General features: G+C 51.6%; 1 protein-coding gene across 4 annotated transcripts in view; it reads left to right on the top strand.

Annotated features, from left to right (window-relative positions):
- LOC307242258 (neurexin-1a-like) overlaps nt 1-15,144 on the top strand; it is a gene marked incomplete at its 3' end in the record, with an annotated part of 222,905 nt that overhangs the window by 131,327 nt on the left and 76,434 nt on the right. The gene's annotated exons all lie outside the window — the stretch shown is intronic.

Below are 15,144 nucleotides of genomic sequence, written 5' to 3'. Positions count from 1 at the left end.
TGTCGTCAGGCTCCGCCCCATCACAATCTGATTGGTTTGAATTGTGACGACAGCCCCGCAGTGTCTCCACCCTTTTCTGACCAACTGTTTGTCTTGACCGCACCTGGGAACCAGGTATCATGTCTGTCGTAGCACAGTGACTAGCATGCCCTGCAGCGTGTCACATCAGTGTCTCGTGTCTGTGGAATCCTGCCTTCTGATTGGTCGGTCGCAGCGACCAGCGCTCAACTTCTGCTCCTGCTTTCGCTCGCGTGGCTCCGCCCTCATGCTAATGCTGACTTTAGTACGTGCGTCATGTGTTGACGGCAAAGAGCAACGCCACGGGGAAGAGATGAGTGTGGGTGCAGTGGGAGGTGGGGGAGGTAGTTCTTCTGTCCAGGAGACAGGAACCTGGGCCCCACTGTCTGCTCCGTCTGCGGTTCAGATCAGGGAATTCAACACACCTCTCTCTTTATGTCTCTTTATGTCCCTCTAGGTCACTCTATAGAACTCTGTAACTCTGTCTCTTTATGTCTCTCTATGTCTCTCTATGTTCCACAATGTCCCTCTTTGTCCATATTCATGCTTCGCAGCCCAGGACGTCAGGGTTCATCTGAAGGATCTGTCAAAAAGTATGCTGTCAATCAGTACTACTAATACTATCATACTACAACTAATACACTACTACTATACGACTACTACTATTACTACTATTACTATATCCTTCTACTACTACTATATACTACTACTACTAGACTACTACTATACTACTACTACTATATACTGCTACTACTATATACCACTACTATTATATACTACTACTACTACTTCTATATACTACTACTAGAAAGAAGAAACAGAAGAAACAGTCTTTAATCGTCACACACCACACCACAACACATGCTTGCACACACACACACACATGCACATGCTTGATGGTGCCGGTGAAATGGTTCCTCTGCATTGAACCATCCTGGCTTGTCCTTCCTCCGGTGCCACAGCCAGGAGCAGTGGGCAGCGTACGTGGACGCGCCCGGGGACCAGGTGATAAGTGTCCATCGCTGGTCAGACCATGATGGTGCATGTTTTTACTGACGTGAGGTGGAGGAAACCCCATGTGAGCACGGGGAGAACATGCAAACTCCACACAGAAAGGCTCCTGTTTGGGAGATAACCCAAACTACTACTACTACCACTACTATACTACTTGTATGACAATTATATACTGCTACTACTGTAGTCCCGCAAGAGTACTACTGCGGTTGCAGTTGCCTTTGCTCTTATTGCTGTTGTTGCTGTTGTTGCTGTTGTTGCTGTTGTTGCTGTTGTTGCTGTTGTTGCTGTTGTTTCAGGGGCATCATATGAAACAACCAGTTGACAACTATGTTCTTTCTTTGATTGAATTTCTTTGTACAATGTGTTGCCCTGGTACGAAATGTGCTTTATAAATAAAGTTTGACTTGACTTGACTACACTACTACTACTACTATTACTGTCTGTCTCCCTGCCTCTGTCTGTCTCCCTCCCTCTGTCCGTCTCCCTGCCTCTGTCTGTCTCCCTCCCTCTGTCTGTCTCCCTGCCTCTGTCTGTCTCCTTCCCTCTGTCTGTCTCACTGCCTCTGTCTGTCTGTCTCCCTGCCTCTGTCTGTCTCATCAGTCTCATCTTGTGTTTCTCTCTTGATGTTTCAATATTTTCTTGTAAAATTATTTTCCATAACTCGGTGAATCCTGCGTTCTGATTGGTCGGCAGCAGCAGCAGCAGCGTTCACTTATTTCTGAGCAACGACCTCGTATCGCTCTGTAACATCAGCTGGTGGCGCCACCTGCTGGAGCTGCAGAGGAACTACAACGGAAGAGCGGAGATGAACGTTACAGTAAAATATTTCCTCGGTAAGGATGAAATACTTGGACGTGAATCAGTTGTTTTGATTGGTTGTTGGCAGATGGTGCACGTGGTGTTTTCTAAAGGAGGGGACTGATCCCAGTCAAAGGGTTGAACCAGGAGCTTTTAAAAAGCTGAAGAGCTCTTTTACGGTTCTTCACATCCTTCTGAGTTTGATGTGAAGGTTGTTGTCCTGCTTCCAGCGCCTCCATGAGGAGACATTTTCTCTGCTTTCTTCAACGATTTCAACTTTCCACTAAATGACTGCAGTTTTCCTCTTGGGTTCTGTTCCCAAGCTGTTGGAATGTATTTTATTTATTTATTTCCACATAAAACTGAACAAACACTGAGTGCAGAGAAACCACCTGATGCTGTTATTATCATTATTATAATGACTGTAATCATAATAATCATAATAATTGATTATTTGATCATATTCATAGATGATGATGATGATGATGATGATGATGATGTTCATCTTCGTACTGTTCTGCTGTGTGGAACAGGAAGCTGCAGCTCGTGGCCCAGATGTGAATCAGACTGTACAAACGAGGCTATTCAACCTGCGGCCCGGGGGCCAAATGTGGCCTTTGCATCAATGGAGATTGGCCCTTTGAATGAGATTCAGGTTGAATAAATAAGTGAAGTTGTGTGGCCGAGCGAGTGGCGGCGTGCCTGGCTTATTATGGTCTGGTTGTGAGGGGGGCGTACCGGCCGCTCCCGTGGCGACGATAACGCACAGCGACAGGCAGAGCGCTGACCGGGCGGAGCCTAAAGTGGGTCGTCGCAGGGTCGTCGTGGCGACCGAGGGTGGGACGCGAGGCGATCTGGCCCTCGCCCGGATGCCCCCCCCCCGCCCGTCTGGGCCCCGGGCCCCAGGCGCCGTGACAACCACGTTAGTACTGTACCAAGAGAACAGAGGAGCTGGTCTCTCATGTGTGACCTCAATGGATGAAGATCAGACACCGAAACAAAGGTGTGCTGCATCTAGTACTCTGTGTACTTTAACACTCTGTGTACTTTAACACTCTGTGTACTTTAACACTGTGTACTTTAACACTCTGTTTACTTTAACACTCTGTGTACTTTGACACACTGTGTACTTTGACACACTGTGTACTTTAACACTCTGTGTACTTTGACACACTGTGTACTTTAACCCTCTGTGTACTTAACCCTCTATGTATTTTAACCCTCTGTGTACTTTAACACTCTGTGTACTTTAACCCTCTGTGTACTTTACTGTATTCTCTGGTTGTGTGATGCACTGGAGTCACATCATCTACTTGGTAATGTCCACTGAGTTCCAGTCTGACCCACTTACACACACACACACACACACACACATATACACACACATATACACACACACATATACACACACACATATACACACACACACACACACACACACAATGTGTGTGTGTGTGTGTGTGTGTGTGTGTGTGTGTGTTATCTTGGGAATTCCCATAATATATATGTTTCTATGACAATGGATTTCTTTACTTTCGATTTGTTCCTCCGAGAAAACTGCTTTACCTTGAAAGTTGAATATTTTGTAAATGGCTCAAAGCTCCACAGTGACCACGCCCGACCCCACCCTGCTCCACCTGTGTGGGAACAATAACAAAAACAACAACAACAACCACAGGAAGTGTGCGGCTCTGCCTCCTCAGTGACGTGGCAACGTGACGTCAACCACAACGTGACATCAACCGCAACGTGACATCAACCGCAACGAGAAGTCAACCGCAACGTGACATCAACCGCAACGTGACATCAACCGCAACGAGAAGTCAACCGCAACGTGACATCAACCGCAACGAGAAGTCAACTGCAACGTGACGTCAACCGCAACGAGAAGTCAACCGCAACGAGAAGTCAACCGCAACGTGACGTCAACCGCAACGAGACGTCAACCGCAACATGACATCAACCGCAACGTGACATCAACCGCAACGAGAAGTCAACCGCAACGTGACATCAACCGCAACGAGAAGTCAACCGCAACGTGACATCAACCGCAACGAGAAGTCAACCGCAACGTGACGTCAACCGCAACGAGACGTCAACCGCATGAGACGTCAACCGGAACGACACGTCAACCGCAACGACACGTCAACCGCATGAGACGTCAACCGCAACGACACGTCAACCGCATGAGACGTCAACCGCAACGACACGTCAACCGCAACGACACATCAACCGCAACAACACATCAACCGCAACAACACATCAACCGCAGTGACACGTCAACCGCAACGACACGTCAACCGCAATGACACGTCAACCGCATGAGACGTCAACCGCAACGAGACGTCAACCGCAACAACACGTCAACAGCAATGACACGTCAACCGCAACGACACATCAACCGCATGAGACGTCAACCGCAAAAAAACGTCAACAGCAACGACACGTCAACCGCAACGACACGTCAACCACATGAGACGTCAACCGCAACGACACGATAACCGCATGAGACGTCAACCGCAACAACACGTCAACAGCAATGACACGTCAACCGCATCGACACATCAACCACATGAGACGTCAACCGCAAAAACACGTCAACAGCAACGACACGTCAACCGCAACGACACGTCAACCACATGAGACGTCAACCGCAACGACACGTCAACCGCATGAGACGTCAACCACAACGACACGTCAACCGCAACAACACGTCAACAGCAATGACACGTCAACCGCATCGACACGTCAACCACATGAGACGTCAACCGCAACGACACGTCAACTGTCTCTCTCTCTGTCTCTCTGTCTCTCTCTCTCTCTCTGTCTCTGTCTCTCTCTGTCTGTCTCTCTCTCTCTCTGTCTCTCTGTCTCTCTGTCTCTCTCTCCCTACTTTCCTTCCCACCTCCACTGGTCATAGAAGGGGTGAGGAGTGGACCTTGTGTCCTAATTATGTCGCGTGGTTCCTCCGTTCCGATTGGATAACGGGCCCTTAGTGGGTTTCTGTGCCAGGAGAAGGAAAGGAGCCGTGTGTTGGCCGTTGTCATGGAAACCAGGTCCCCGTTTGCTCCCGCTGAGGGATGCTGCAACGTGGCTGTAAGTCGCTCCGGGGGGATTCAAACTCATATCACTTCATCCCAGAGCGACGGTTAAATTCCCTCCGATGGGATGTGATCACAGCGAGGAAACGTTGGCTTTGGATGTTTACATGAAGATGAGATGATGTTCAGTGATTACAGACGATTCAATCTGTACGGACTTGATCAAACAGGTGGAGGAGAAGAAGGGTGGAGAAGAAGAGGCGCTTTAGATCTTCTCGGCTGCGGGTGATGGAGACCACGGCCGTTAGAGCTCCTTCTGGAGGACTGATACTGGCGGAGAGGGGTGGAGATGGGTGGAAGTGGATGATGCTGGGTTGGGGGGGGTGGAGATGGAGCCTGATACTGGTGGAGATGGGTGGAGGTGCGTGCTGCGGGGGTGGAGGGGGGTGGAGATGGAACCTGATACTAGTGGAGATGGGTGGTTGTTGAAGGATCCAGAACCGGATGGAGCTGATGATGGTGGTGATCTCTTGACTGAACCCGCAATGGTTCTACGCCTCCCCAGCAGCAGGTGGAGGTTGGAGTCCAGCTGGTGTAGGCGTGGTTCTGCTGTGGTCAAATGCTGTGGAGCCTCATGTGACATTTGTCTCCATCAGCCTCAGTCAGTTGGTGAGAAAACCACAACAGTTGTCAGATGAGAATCAGGTCACACAATGTTCCCCAGCAGGTCCTCCTCTTAACCATGACCGGGATGCAACCACAACCAAACAGGGCGGAGCAGCCGTCTTCTCCTTTCTGGGTGAGGTGGGCGTCCCGCTGCATGCTGGGTAGTTCTCTACAGGAGATGAACACGTTCAACCAACACGTGTTGTTATGCGACTCCTCAGAGTCCGACTGGAAACACCTCTGACTTTAAAAAAGATCTTTTCTGTCACCGCAGTCAGGCGCTCTTCTGCTGAGCGGCCCCGCGGAGGGGCCCCGCGGAGGGGCCTTTTCTTACGCCTCATTTCGCTGCATTCTGACAATCAGGGTCAGGGAAGAGAAGAGATTGAAGAGGAAGATGAAGATGAAGAAGGTGGAGCCCATGGTCTATAAATACTTCATCACCTCATCCAGACGCAGATGGATTGTTCCTTCAAATCTCTGCCGTCCCAGTTTGCTGCAGGACGGTCGACTGGTCCAGACTCCTGAGGGACACGGAGGACGTCCTTGACCCGCTTGGAGAGCAGAGACTCAGAGGGGAGAGAGGCAGAGATGGACGGGTGGATGGATGGACGGGTGGACGGGTGGATGCATGGACAGATGGATGGATGGACAGGTGGATGCATGATGTGTCTCTGCTGTTGTGAGAGAGATAACAGTGAAACTAGGATCCAACCAGTCCTCACGGTTCTCTCATTTAAATATAATAACAGTGTTAAGTTGAACTATTCATCGTTGTGCTGCACCTCTTACCCGACCCTGTGGTGGTCCCTGAGCCCCATGTTTAGAAACACTCTGCAGGGAAAGAAAGTTTGAAGACAATTCACCAACATATCACGAGCTACGGATCATTTTGTTTTGACAAGTTTACCAACATGCCTCCATGTTGCCAAAAATATTGTGGCAGATACAATATGGCTGACCGCCCACACGCCATGACGACGCCCACGCGCCATGATGACGCTATGTACCATGACGACGCCCATGTGCAATGACGACGTCCACACGCCATGACGACGCCCACGTGCTTTGACAACGCACACACCATGACGACACCCACATCCCATGACAACGCCCACGTGCCATGACGTTGCCCGTGTGCCATGACAACGCCCATGCACCATCACGACGGCCACACACCATGACCACGCCCACGTGCCATGACGACGGCCATGTGCCATGACGAAGCCCACACGCCATGATGACGCCCACACGCCATGACGACGCCCATGTGCCATGATGACGCCCATGTGCCATGACGACGTCCACATGCCATGACGACACCCACGTGCCATGACGACGCCCACGTGCCATGATGACGCCTACACACCATGACGACGCCCACACGCCATGACGACGCCCACGTGCCATGATGACGCCTACACACCATGACGAAGCCTACACACAATGACAACGCCCACACGCCATGATGACGCCCACACGCCATGACGAGGCCCACGTGCCATGATGATGCCTACACACGATGACGACGCCCACATGCCATGATGACGCCCACACGCCATGACGACGCCCACGTGCCATGATGACGCCCACATGCCATGATGATGCCCACATGCCATGACGACGCCCACGTGCCATGATGACGCCTACACACCATGACGACGCCCACATGCCATGATGACGCCCACACGCCATGACGACGCCCACGTGCCATGATGACGCCCACATGCCATGATGACGCCCACATGCCATGACGACGCCCACATGCCATGACGACGCCCACGTGCCATGACGACGCCCACAGGCCATGACGACGGCCACACACCATGACGACACCCACGTGCCATGAAGAAGCCTACACACCATGATGACACCCAAGGGCCATGATGACACCCATGTGCCATGACGAGGCCTACACACAATGACGTCGCCCACACGCCATGATGACGCCCATGTGTCAGGAGGCAAGTAGACATGGTGAGGTTCAAACCCAGCATCAGAACGGGGAAGAAAGGGGATTTAAATGACTTTGAACATGGCATGGCATTTCAGAAACTGCTGACCTACTGGGATTTTCACGCACAACCATCTCTGGGCTTTATAGAGAACGGTCCCAAAAAGAGAAAACATCCAGTGAGCGGCAGTTGTGTGGACGAAAACGCCTGGTTGAGGTCAGAGGTCAGAGGAGAACGGGCAGACTGGTTCCAGACGATAGAAAGGAAACAGTCACTCAAATAAGCACCGGTTACAACCAAGGTTTGCAGAATAGCATCTGTGAAGGCACAACACGTGGAACCTTGAAGCAGATGGGCTACAGCAGCAGAAGACCACACCGGGTGCTGCTCCTGTCAGCTCACAACAGGAAACTCAGGCACCAACAATGGAGGAATAGAAGATTGTAAACACGTTGCCTGGTCTGATGAGTCTCCATTTCAGCTGCCACCGTCACATGGTCGGAGCAGAATGTGGTGTAAAAAACATGAAGGCATGGCTCCATCCTGCCTGCTGTCAAGGGTTCAGGTTGGTGGTGCTGCTGGTGGTGCTGGTGGTGCTGGTGGTGCTGGTGGTGTAATGGTGCGGGGGATATTGTCTTGCCACATTTTGGGCCCTTAGTACCAGCTGAGCATGGTTTAAAGGCCACATCGTACCTGAGTGTTGCTGCTGAGCATGTCCATCCCATAATGAGCACAGGGCAGCATCTTGTGATGCTACTTCCAGCAGGATAATGCAGCACGTCACAAAGCTCAAAGCATCTCAAAGTGGTTTCTTCAACATGACGATGAGTTGACTGTTCTCCAACGGCCTCCACCCTCACCACATATCAATCCAGTAGAGCGGCTTTGGGAGGTGGTGCAATGGGAGCTTGGCCTCCACCCTCACCACATGTCAATCCAGTAGAGCGGCTTTGGGAGGTGGTGCAATGGGAGCTTGGCCTCCACCCTCACCACATGTCAATCCAGTAGAGCGGTTTTGGGAGGTGGTGCAATGGGAGCTTGGCCTCCACCCTCACCACATGTCAATCCAGTAGAGCGGCTTTGGGAGGTGGTGCAACGGGAGCTTGCCCTCCACCCTCACCACATGTCAGTCCAGTAGAGCGGCTTTGGGAGGTGGTGCAACGGGAGCTTGGCATCATGGAGGTGCAGCACACAAAGCTTTAGCAACTGTGTGATGGTGTAAAGTCAATATGGAACAAAACCTCTGAGGAATGTTTACACCACCTTGTTCAATCTATGCACCAAAGAATGAAGGTAGTTCTGACGGCTGCTCCACCTGGTTTCCACCACAACATACCAGAAGGACCCCAAGGTCTGTGTTCTACCTCCTCGACTGTCTCCTAGACCAGTCATGGGCAAGCTACGGTCCCTGGTCTGGCCCACAGACCATTGAATAGACAGGGACATGGTCTTGAGTCATAATTAATAACGTAACACCAGAACAGCAGCGTTTTGTTTCTTCCTGTCACCACTGACGCAGCCCTACATGTCACATCCTGTTGTACTGACTGGTGACAAATAAATCTCTTGAATCTCTTGATGGAGCATCAGCCTCCATCAGCTGGGACACGGAGTGCGGAGGGCGGGGCAGGCTACCGATGGCTCTGTGGATCCTGAGACAGGGGGTGTCTGAGAAAATATCCGTGTTCCAGAAGTGCAGGATTTATTATTTACAAGTAAAGTTTTTACACAAAAACATCCAGTTTTTACTGGAAGTCCCACAGCAACGGAGAGAACGGGGAGACGTGCGCGACGAGGGACACACGGGATTTTGTTTCCTTCAATTAGGAGACATAGGAAAACAAATACATCTAATATAAAAACAACACACTCTGTTTTTATTGGTTTTGTTTGGAGACAGAGGAACGGGGACGCGCAGCGGAGGGAGGGCGGCTCCATCCATCCAAGACGGAACGGGACACTCCCTTGGTCGGGTTTCAGATGTTGGTTTCATAGGAGTAGAAAACAAATGAAAAGAAACAGAAGATCCTCCTCTCCCCTTCTCCCAGATATTTCACCTTTTTCATTTCCCATACGAGGAAGAAAATGAGGAAACAAAACAAATGTGTTCAGCCTGAACGCTGCGTCACCGTGTCAGAGCTTCAACTTGAATAAATGACTTCAAAGCAGATATGAAGTGACAACGACGAGCAGCGACAAGAAGAGAAGCTCAGCTGAAGAAGAGAAGCTCAGCTGAAGAAGAGAAGCTCAGCTGAAGAAGAGAAGCTCAGCTGAAGAAGAGAAGCTCAGCTGAAGAAGAGAAGCTCAGCTGAAGAAGAGAAGCTCAGCTGAAGAAGAGAAGCTCAGCTGAAGAAGAGAAGCTCAGCTGAAGAAGAGAAGCTCATCTGAAGAAGAGAAGCTCAGCTGAAGAAGAGAAGCTCAGCTGAAGAAGAGAAGCTCAGCTGAAGAAGAGAAGCTCAGCTGAAGAAGAGAAGCTCAGCTGAAGAAGAGAAGCTCAGCTGAAGAAGAGAAGCTCAGCTGAAGAAGAGAAGCTCATCTGAAGGAAAGTCTGGAAATGCACGGTTTCAACACTTGACATTCAAGTCACCAGGAGAAGGGTCTACTTCAACCAAACAGTTAATCCAGCCCTGTCCTAGACTGTCTCCTACCTCCTAGACTGTCTCCTACCTCCTAGACTGTCTCCTACCTCCCTGTCTGTCTCCTACCTCTGACATGTCTCCTACCTCCTAGACTGTCTCCTACCTCCTAGTCTGTCTCCTATCTCCTTGATTGTCTCCTACCTCCGACATGTCTCCTACCTCCTAGACTGTCTCCTACCTCCTAGTCTGTCTCCTATCTCCTTGATTGTCTCCTACCTCCGACACTGTCTCCTACCTCCGAGACAGTCTCCTACCTCCTAGTCTGTCTCCTATCTCCTTGATTGTCTCCTACCTCCTAGACTGTCTCCTACCTCCTAGACTGTCTCCTACCTCCTAGTCTGTCTCCTATCTCCTTGATTGTCTCCTACCTCCGACATGTCTCCTACCTCCTAGATTGTCTCCTACCTCCTAGACTGTCTCCTACCTCCTAGTCTGTCTCCTATCTCGTTGATTGTCTCCCACCTCCTAGTCTGTCTCCTACCTCCTAGTCTGTCTCCTACCTCCTAGTCTGTCTCCTATCTCCTTGATTGTCTCCCACCTCCTAGACTGTCTCCTACCTCCTAGTCTGTCTCCTACCTCCTAGTCTGTCTCCTATCTCCTAGACTGTCTCCTACCTCCTAGTCTGTCTCCTATCTCCTAGTCTGTCTCCTACCTCCTAGAGCTCCTCCTCCTCTCTCGCTCCCTTTGAATTTTCCTTCCTTTTCCTTTGTTTGTTCTTATTTTCTTTCTCCGTCTCCTTGTTTTTCCGCTTTGGGGAAAGAAAAACATGAAACAAGTGAAATTTAGAGCCTGAGGCAGAAAAAACCCAAAGTGACAGATGCGTTGGGTCCTTCAGGCCACAAATGGACAAGAAGGAGAAGAAGAGCAGATATTTTTAGCTCTCCGCCAAGTGGATCTCCTCCGACTCCTGAGACTCATCACAACACATCACCATAACAACGCAGCCACAGCCCTCGTCGGGGAAGTTCAAGTGCTGAATTGGAATTTCTGCACTTATTTCCCTGGTCTTCCCTGCGGCAACGGCCTCATCTGGCGGAATCCTGGGTCCTCACGGTCCCAGAACCAGGGCGGGGCCTCGGCTCCCGGACGCCCGTTCATATGTTAGTCTCCATCTTCTCACTTATCCATCGTATTCACCATTAAAGCAGCGTTTGTGGAGAGCTGCCAGGTGTTAGACTAGATGTGATTTGCTGGATTTACCTTCTCTCTTCCCTTTGGGAAACTGTCAGGAAACTTGAAGCCATGAATCCACTGCAGCCGCTGTCTGCTCACGAGACCCGCGGGGGCTGAGCGGCCACGCCCCGCCATGTGCTGCAGACGCTCGCATTCTGTTCATGAAGTGATAACCCTTAATGTGTTTCTTCTCCACAGTTTGGAAATGAGCTGCCGATGTTGGCTGTGATGAAGCCATGAGCCTCTCATGCAATGCTTACTTTCCCCACTTGGGGGCAACCCTTAACAAGCAACCAAGGTGAAGCAGGCTCCGTATTGGCTCGGCGCTGCCTTTTTTTTTTTCTTCGGGCATGTTCAGAGGCACCTGATTCCCATTGAACACAACATGATAATGTGAATGTGCTGCATGTTTCCTCCTCCTGGAAGTCTGTTTGCATCTGCATTCTCTTCATTCTTCTTCTCTATGGAAGAAGTGTTTGAGGTGCAGTAAGTGAAGTTTGCGTACTTGGCCTGATAGATTGCTTTATTAGCCCTAATTACGCAGATTGCGACGCTGATTATTATTGAGTTGTAAACACGTGTTGGAAGCTCTGTGGTTCAGTGCTGCTGAGTTCTGGAGGCTTCACCAAGATCCTCCAAGGTGAGAACGTCTGCAGCGTCTGTCCTCGTCTGTCCTGCATGTGCAGATCATCAAGCGGACGCCGGGCTGGGCTCTCTGGTTCCCTCAAGTTTCTAAAATCAGACTCATTTCATCGGAATAAAACCTTCTTCATTTACTCTTAAGCTGCTTTCACACATGCACCGTGTCAACCCCAATGTCTGAATCGGTTGCAGAGGACTGACCCAGCCAGCTCCCTGGTACAACGTCTGTGTAACATCCAACTGAGCGCTTTGTGTGAACAGAGCAGGTGATTGTCTGGAGAATTCCTGGGTGGGCGTGTCGCGTGTTGATGATGTCTCTCTTGACGGATCCACAACGCTGCAGCTTTTCTTCTCCGGTGGGATGTGGGTGCAGGCGGCGCAGCTGCTGCGTACTCCTTTCTGCTTTCCTTTAAAATCCGTTCCACTTCCTCCTTGATATTGCAGATACGTCAGAAATCGTGGAGTATCAACGGCAAAAAAGTCACAATTAGTGACCGGTCGGGAGCCTCGTCCCCCATCTTGGGTGCGCTCCGACTCTGCAGCGCCGCCGTGTCACGTCCTGCCTCCTGCAGGCTCCGCCCCTCGTCGAAACCAAACACAGTATTTCCAGGTGGACAAAAGGAAACTCCAGACAATGTCCACACCTGATTATCTGGACATTGTCCTGAGTTCCTGTGTGAAGCAGCTTTAGTATTTTCCCCATTATTCGATTGCGATTGTTGCCACCAAAAAGAATGTTTTTGTTCCGTTGGTGTTGAGCAGAGACTTTCTGTTTGGGACGTTGGGTGTAGATGGGATTGATGCTGCGGAACTGGAACCAGAGCTTTGTGCACCGCCCCAAAACCGAGTGGATGGTGTTTATCAGCTGAGCGTTGACATGTTGTCCTCATCCCCTTCAGAGGAAGCGTAACACACCCACAAAAGGCTCTTTCATGAGCAGCGAGGACACGCCCACGTCCAGCAGCCTCCGTGCATGCTTCTCAAATGCCAGTTCTGTCTGTCTGTCTGTCTGTCTGTCTGTGTGAATCTGTCTGTCTGTCTGTCTGTCTGTCTGTCTGTCTGTCTGTCTGTGTGAATCTGTCTGTCTGTCTGTCTGTCTGTCTGTCTGTGTGAATCTATGTCTGTCTGTCTGTCGGTCTGTCTGTCCGTGGGAATCTGTGTGTCTGTCTGTCTGTCTGTCTGTCTGTCTGTGTGAATCTGTGTCTGTCTGTCTGTCTGTCTGTGTAAATCTATGTGTGTGTGTGTGTGTGTGTGTGTGTATATGTGTGTGTTAGTGTGTGTGTGTGTGTGTGAGCATTGTTGCAGCTCTAGCGTGTAAACCTGAGGAGGGGTTAGGGTGGGGGTGGGGTGGGGGTGGGGGGCACCGCTGGACCTCAGGTCTTCACCTCCACAGGACGCCTCATCCCCTAATTCACTGAGGTAAAGAGGGGAGCAGGCGGAGCGGAAAGGAGGTTTGGAAAAGAAAGGACAGACTGCATGCCCGACCTCCACCCTGCGGTTTTCCAGTTTAGCTTCCCTCCATCTCTTTGCTCCACCTCAGCGTGTGTAGCAGCGAGGCAGCCTCAGCCTCTGTCCTCCTCCTCTTCTGCTTAAACAGTCTCTTCCTCTGCAATGTTCTCAGGCTCCAGTGATTCGCTGTGTGGATGCTCTCATTTGCATAGCCCCCCCCCCCCCCCCCCTCCGGCTGGCTCCTCCTCCACCCCCTCCTCCACTCTCCTCCATTGCCTCCTGTCTGAGCGCATGAGCTCGGTCTCTCTCTCCGTCAGGTGCTGCCGAGCGCAGATCTCCGGATGGGAAGGCGTGGGAGCGCTCTCCGCTCAGTCCGCCGCTCGCAGATCAGCCCCGGACCCAGCGGTGCTGGATGGGATCGGAGGGAACGCTCCGCTCCACCTCCTCCACCCTCTCCTTTCCTGAAGATATCAACTGTGTGCAGCTCCTTTTTGAAAGATGCCTGCTCTCACTTTTCCTTGCACCGGCTGGTTTTGTGGAATAACGGGGATGAGGTGCTTGGCATTGTGAACCGTCACCAGGAGCAGGAGGAGCAGGAGGAGCAGGAGGAGCAGGAGGAGCAGGAGGAGCAGGAAGAGGAGCAGGAGGAGATCCCTCCGCTGACGTTGGAGCTCGTTCAGGTTTCTTGAGTGAATGTTTTTGCGTTTTGCCGTGTGATGAATGACCGTCCTGCTTTGTGCCTCTGGGCTCCCGTCTGGATTCCCTGACTCCGTGGAGGAAACGACACCGGGGTTCCGCTTATTATCACATTGTTTCCCAGAGCCGACATTTTGCCGTCTTCCTTTCCCTTCCTGTGTTGACCCGTTTGGACCTGGGTTGGTTTTGGCATTGGGCTCCGTTTGGCACGGTCGACGCCATGGGCCGTCCAGCGCTCTGAGGACCCAACCTGAAGATGTCCGGAGGCTGGAGGACACTGAGAAGCCCCCGGAGGTCCGTCGGGGAGCTCCTGCACCGGAACCCCTCTCTGCTCACCCACCTGGCCCTGTGGGTCGGCGCCGTGGCCCTGGGCTCTGTGGCGGGATCGGAGCCCGGGGCCGCGGAGAGCCTCCACCACCACCACCACCTCTCCCACGGAAACAAACATCACCACACTGTGCCTGTCGCCATCCACAGAACGCCTGCCTCCTTGCGGGCAGGACACAGTAAGTAGTTTTGCTTCTCCTGCTTCTACTTCCCGATCGGGACCTGGATGAGTCTGAACTCCTGCGTCATTCAAAATCCAACCTTTCGATCTTTTTATTTCCGTCTATTCAACCCTCACCCCCCCTCCCCCCGTCATCCGGGCTCAGATCCATCCCTTTTTCTGCCTGCCTCAGCAAAGCGCCCTGCGCCTCCATGTGTGAGATTAGCCATATCCCTATCTCCAGATGCTCCGCCGTGTCCAGATTAGACAGGATTAGAAGGTTGCGCTGCACATGTCGCTCCTGGGGGGCGTGGAGGAGACAAAGGCCGCTTGTCCCCAGCTCCTCCTGGCCCCGACTCAGGCCGAGGTGGGGGCCTCAGTACCCCGAGGTGCCAGGAGGGTCCCGGCCTTTCAGACAGAGCGTGGATTATATAACCTGGTACCCATGGTTGAGTGCAGCATCCAGGCAGGACGCTGGTGGAGATGCAGCGGCTTCACTTCCTCTCTGCATTCCATCGTGTGGATTCCTGAGTGGGATTAAAAAAAGGAGAAAATGAGACGATTGA

The sequence above is a fragment of the Zeus faber genome (genome assembly GCF_960531495.2).
Source record: "Zeus faber genome assembly, chromosome: 16".
Lineage (NCBI taxonomy): Eukaryota > Metazoa > Chordata > Actinopteri > Zeiformes > Zeidae > Zeus > Zeus faber.
This window is presented reverse-complemented; position numbering and strand designations above follow the sequence as displayed.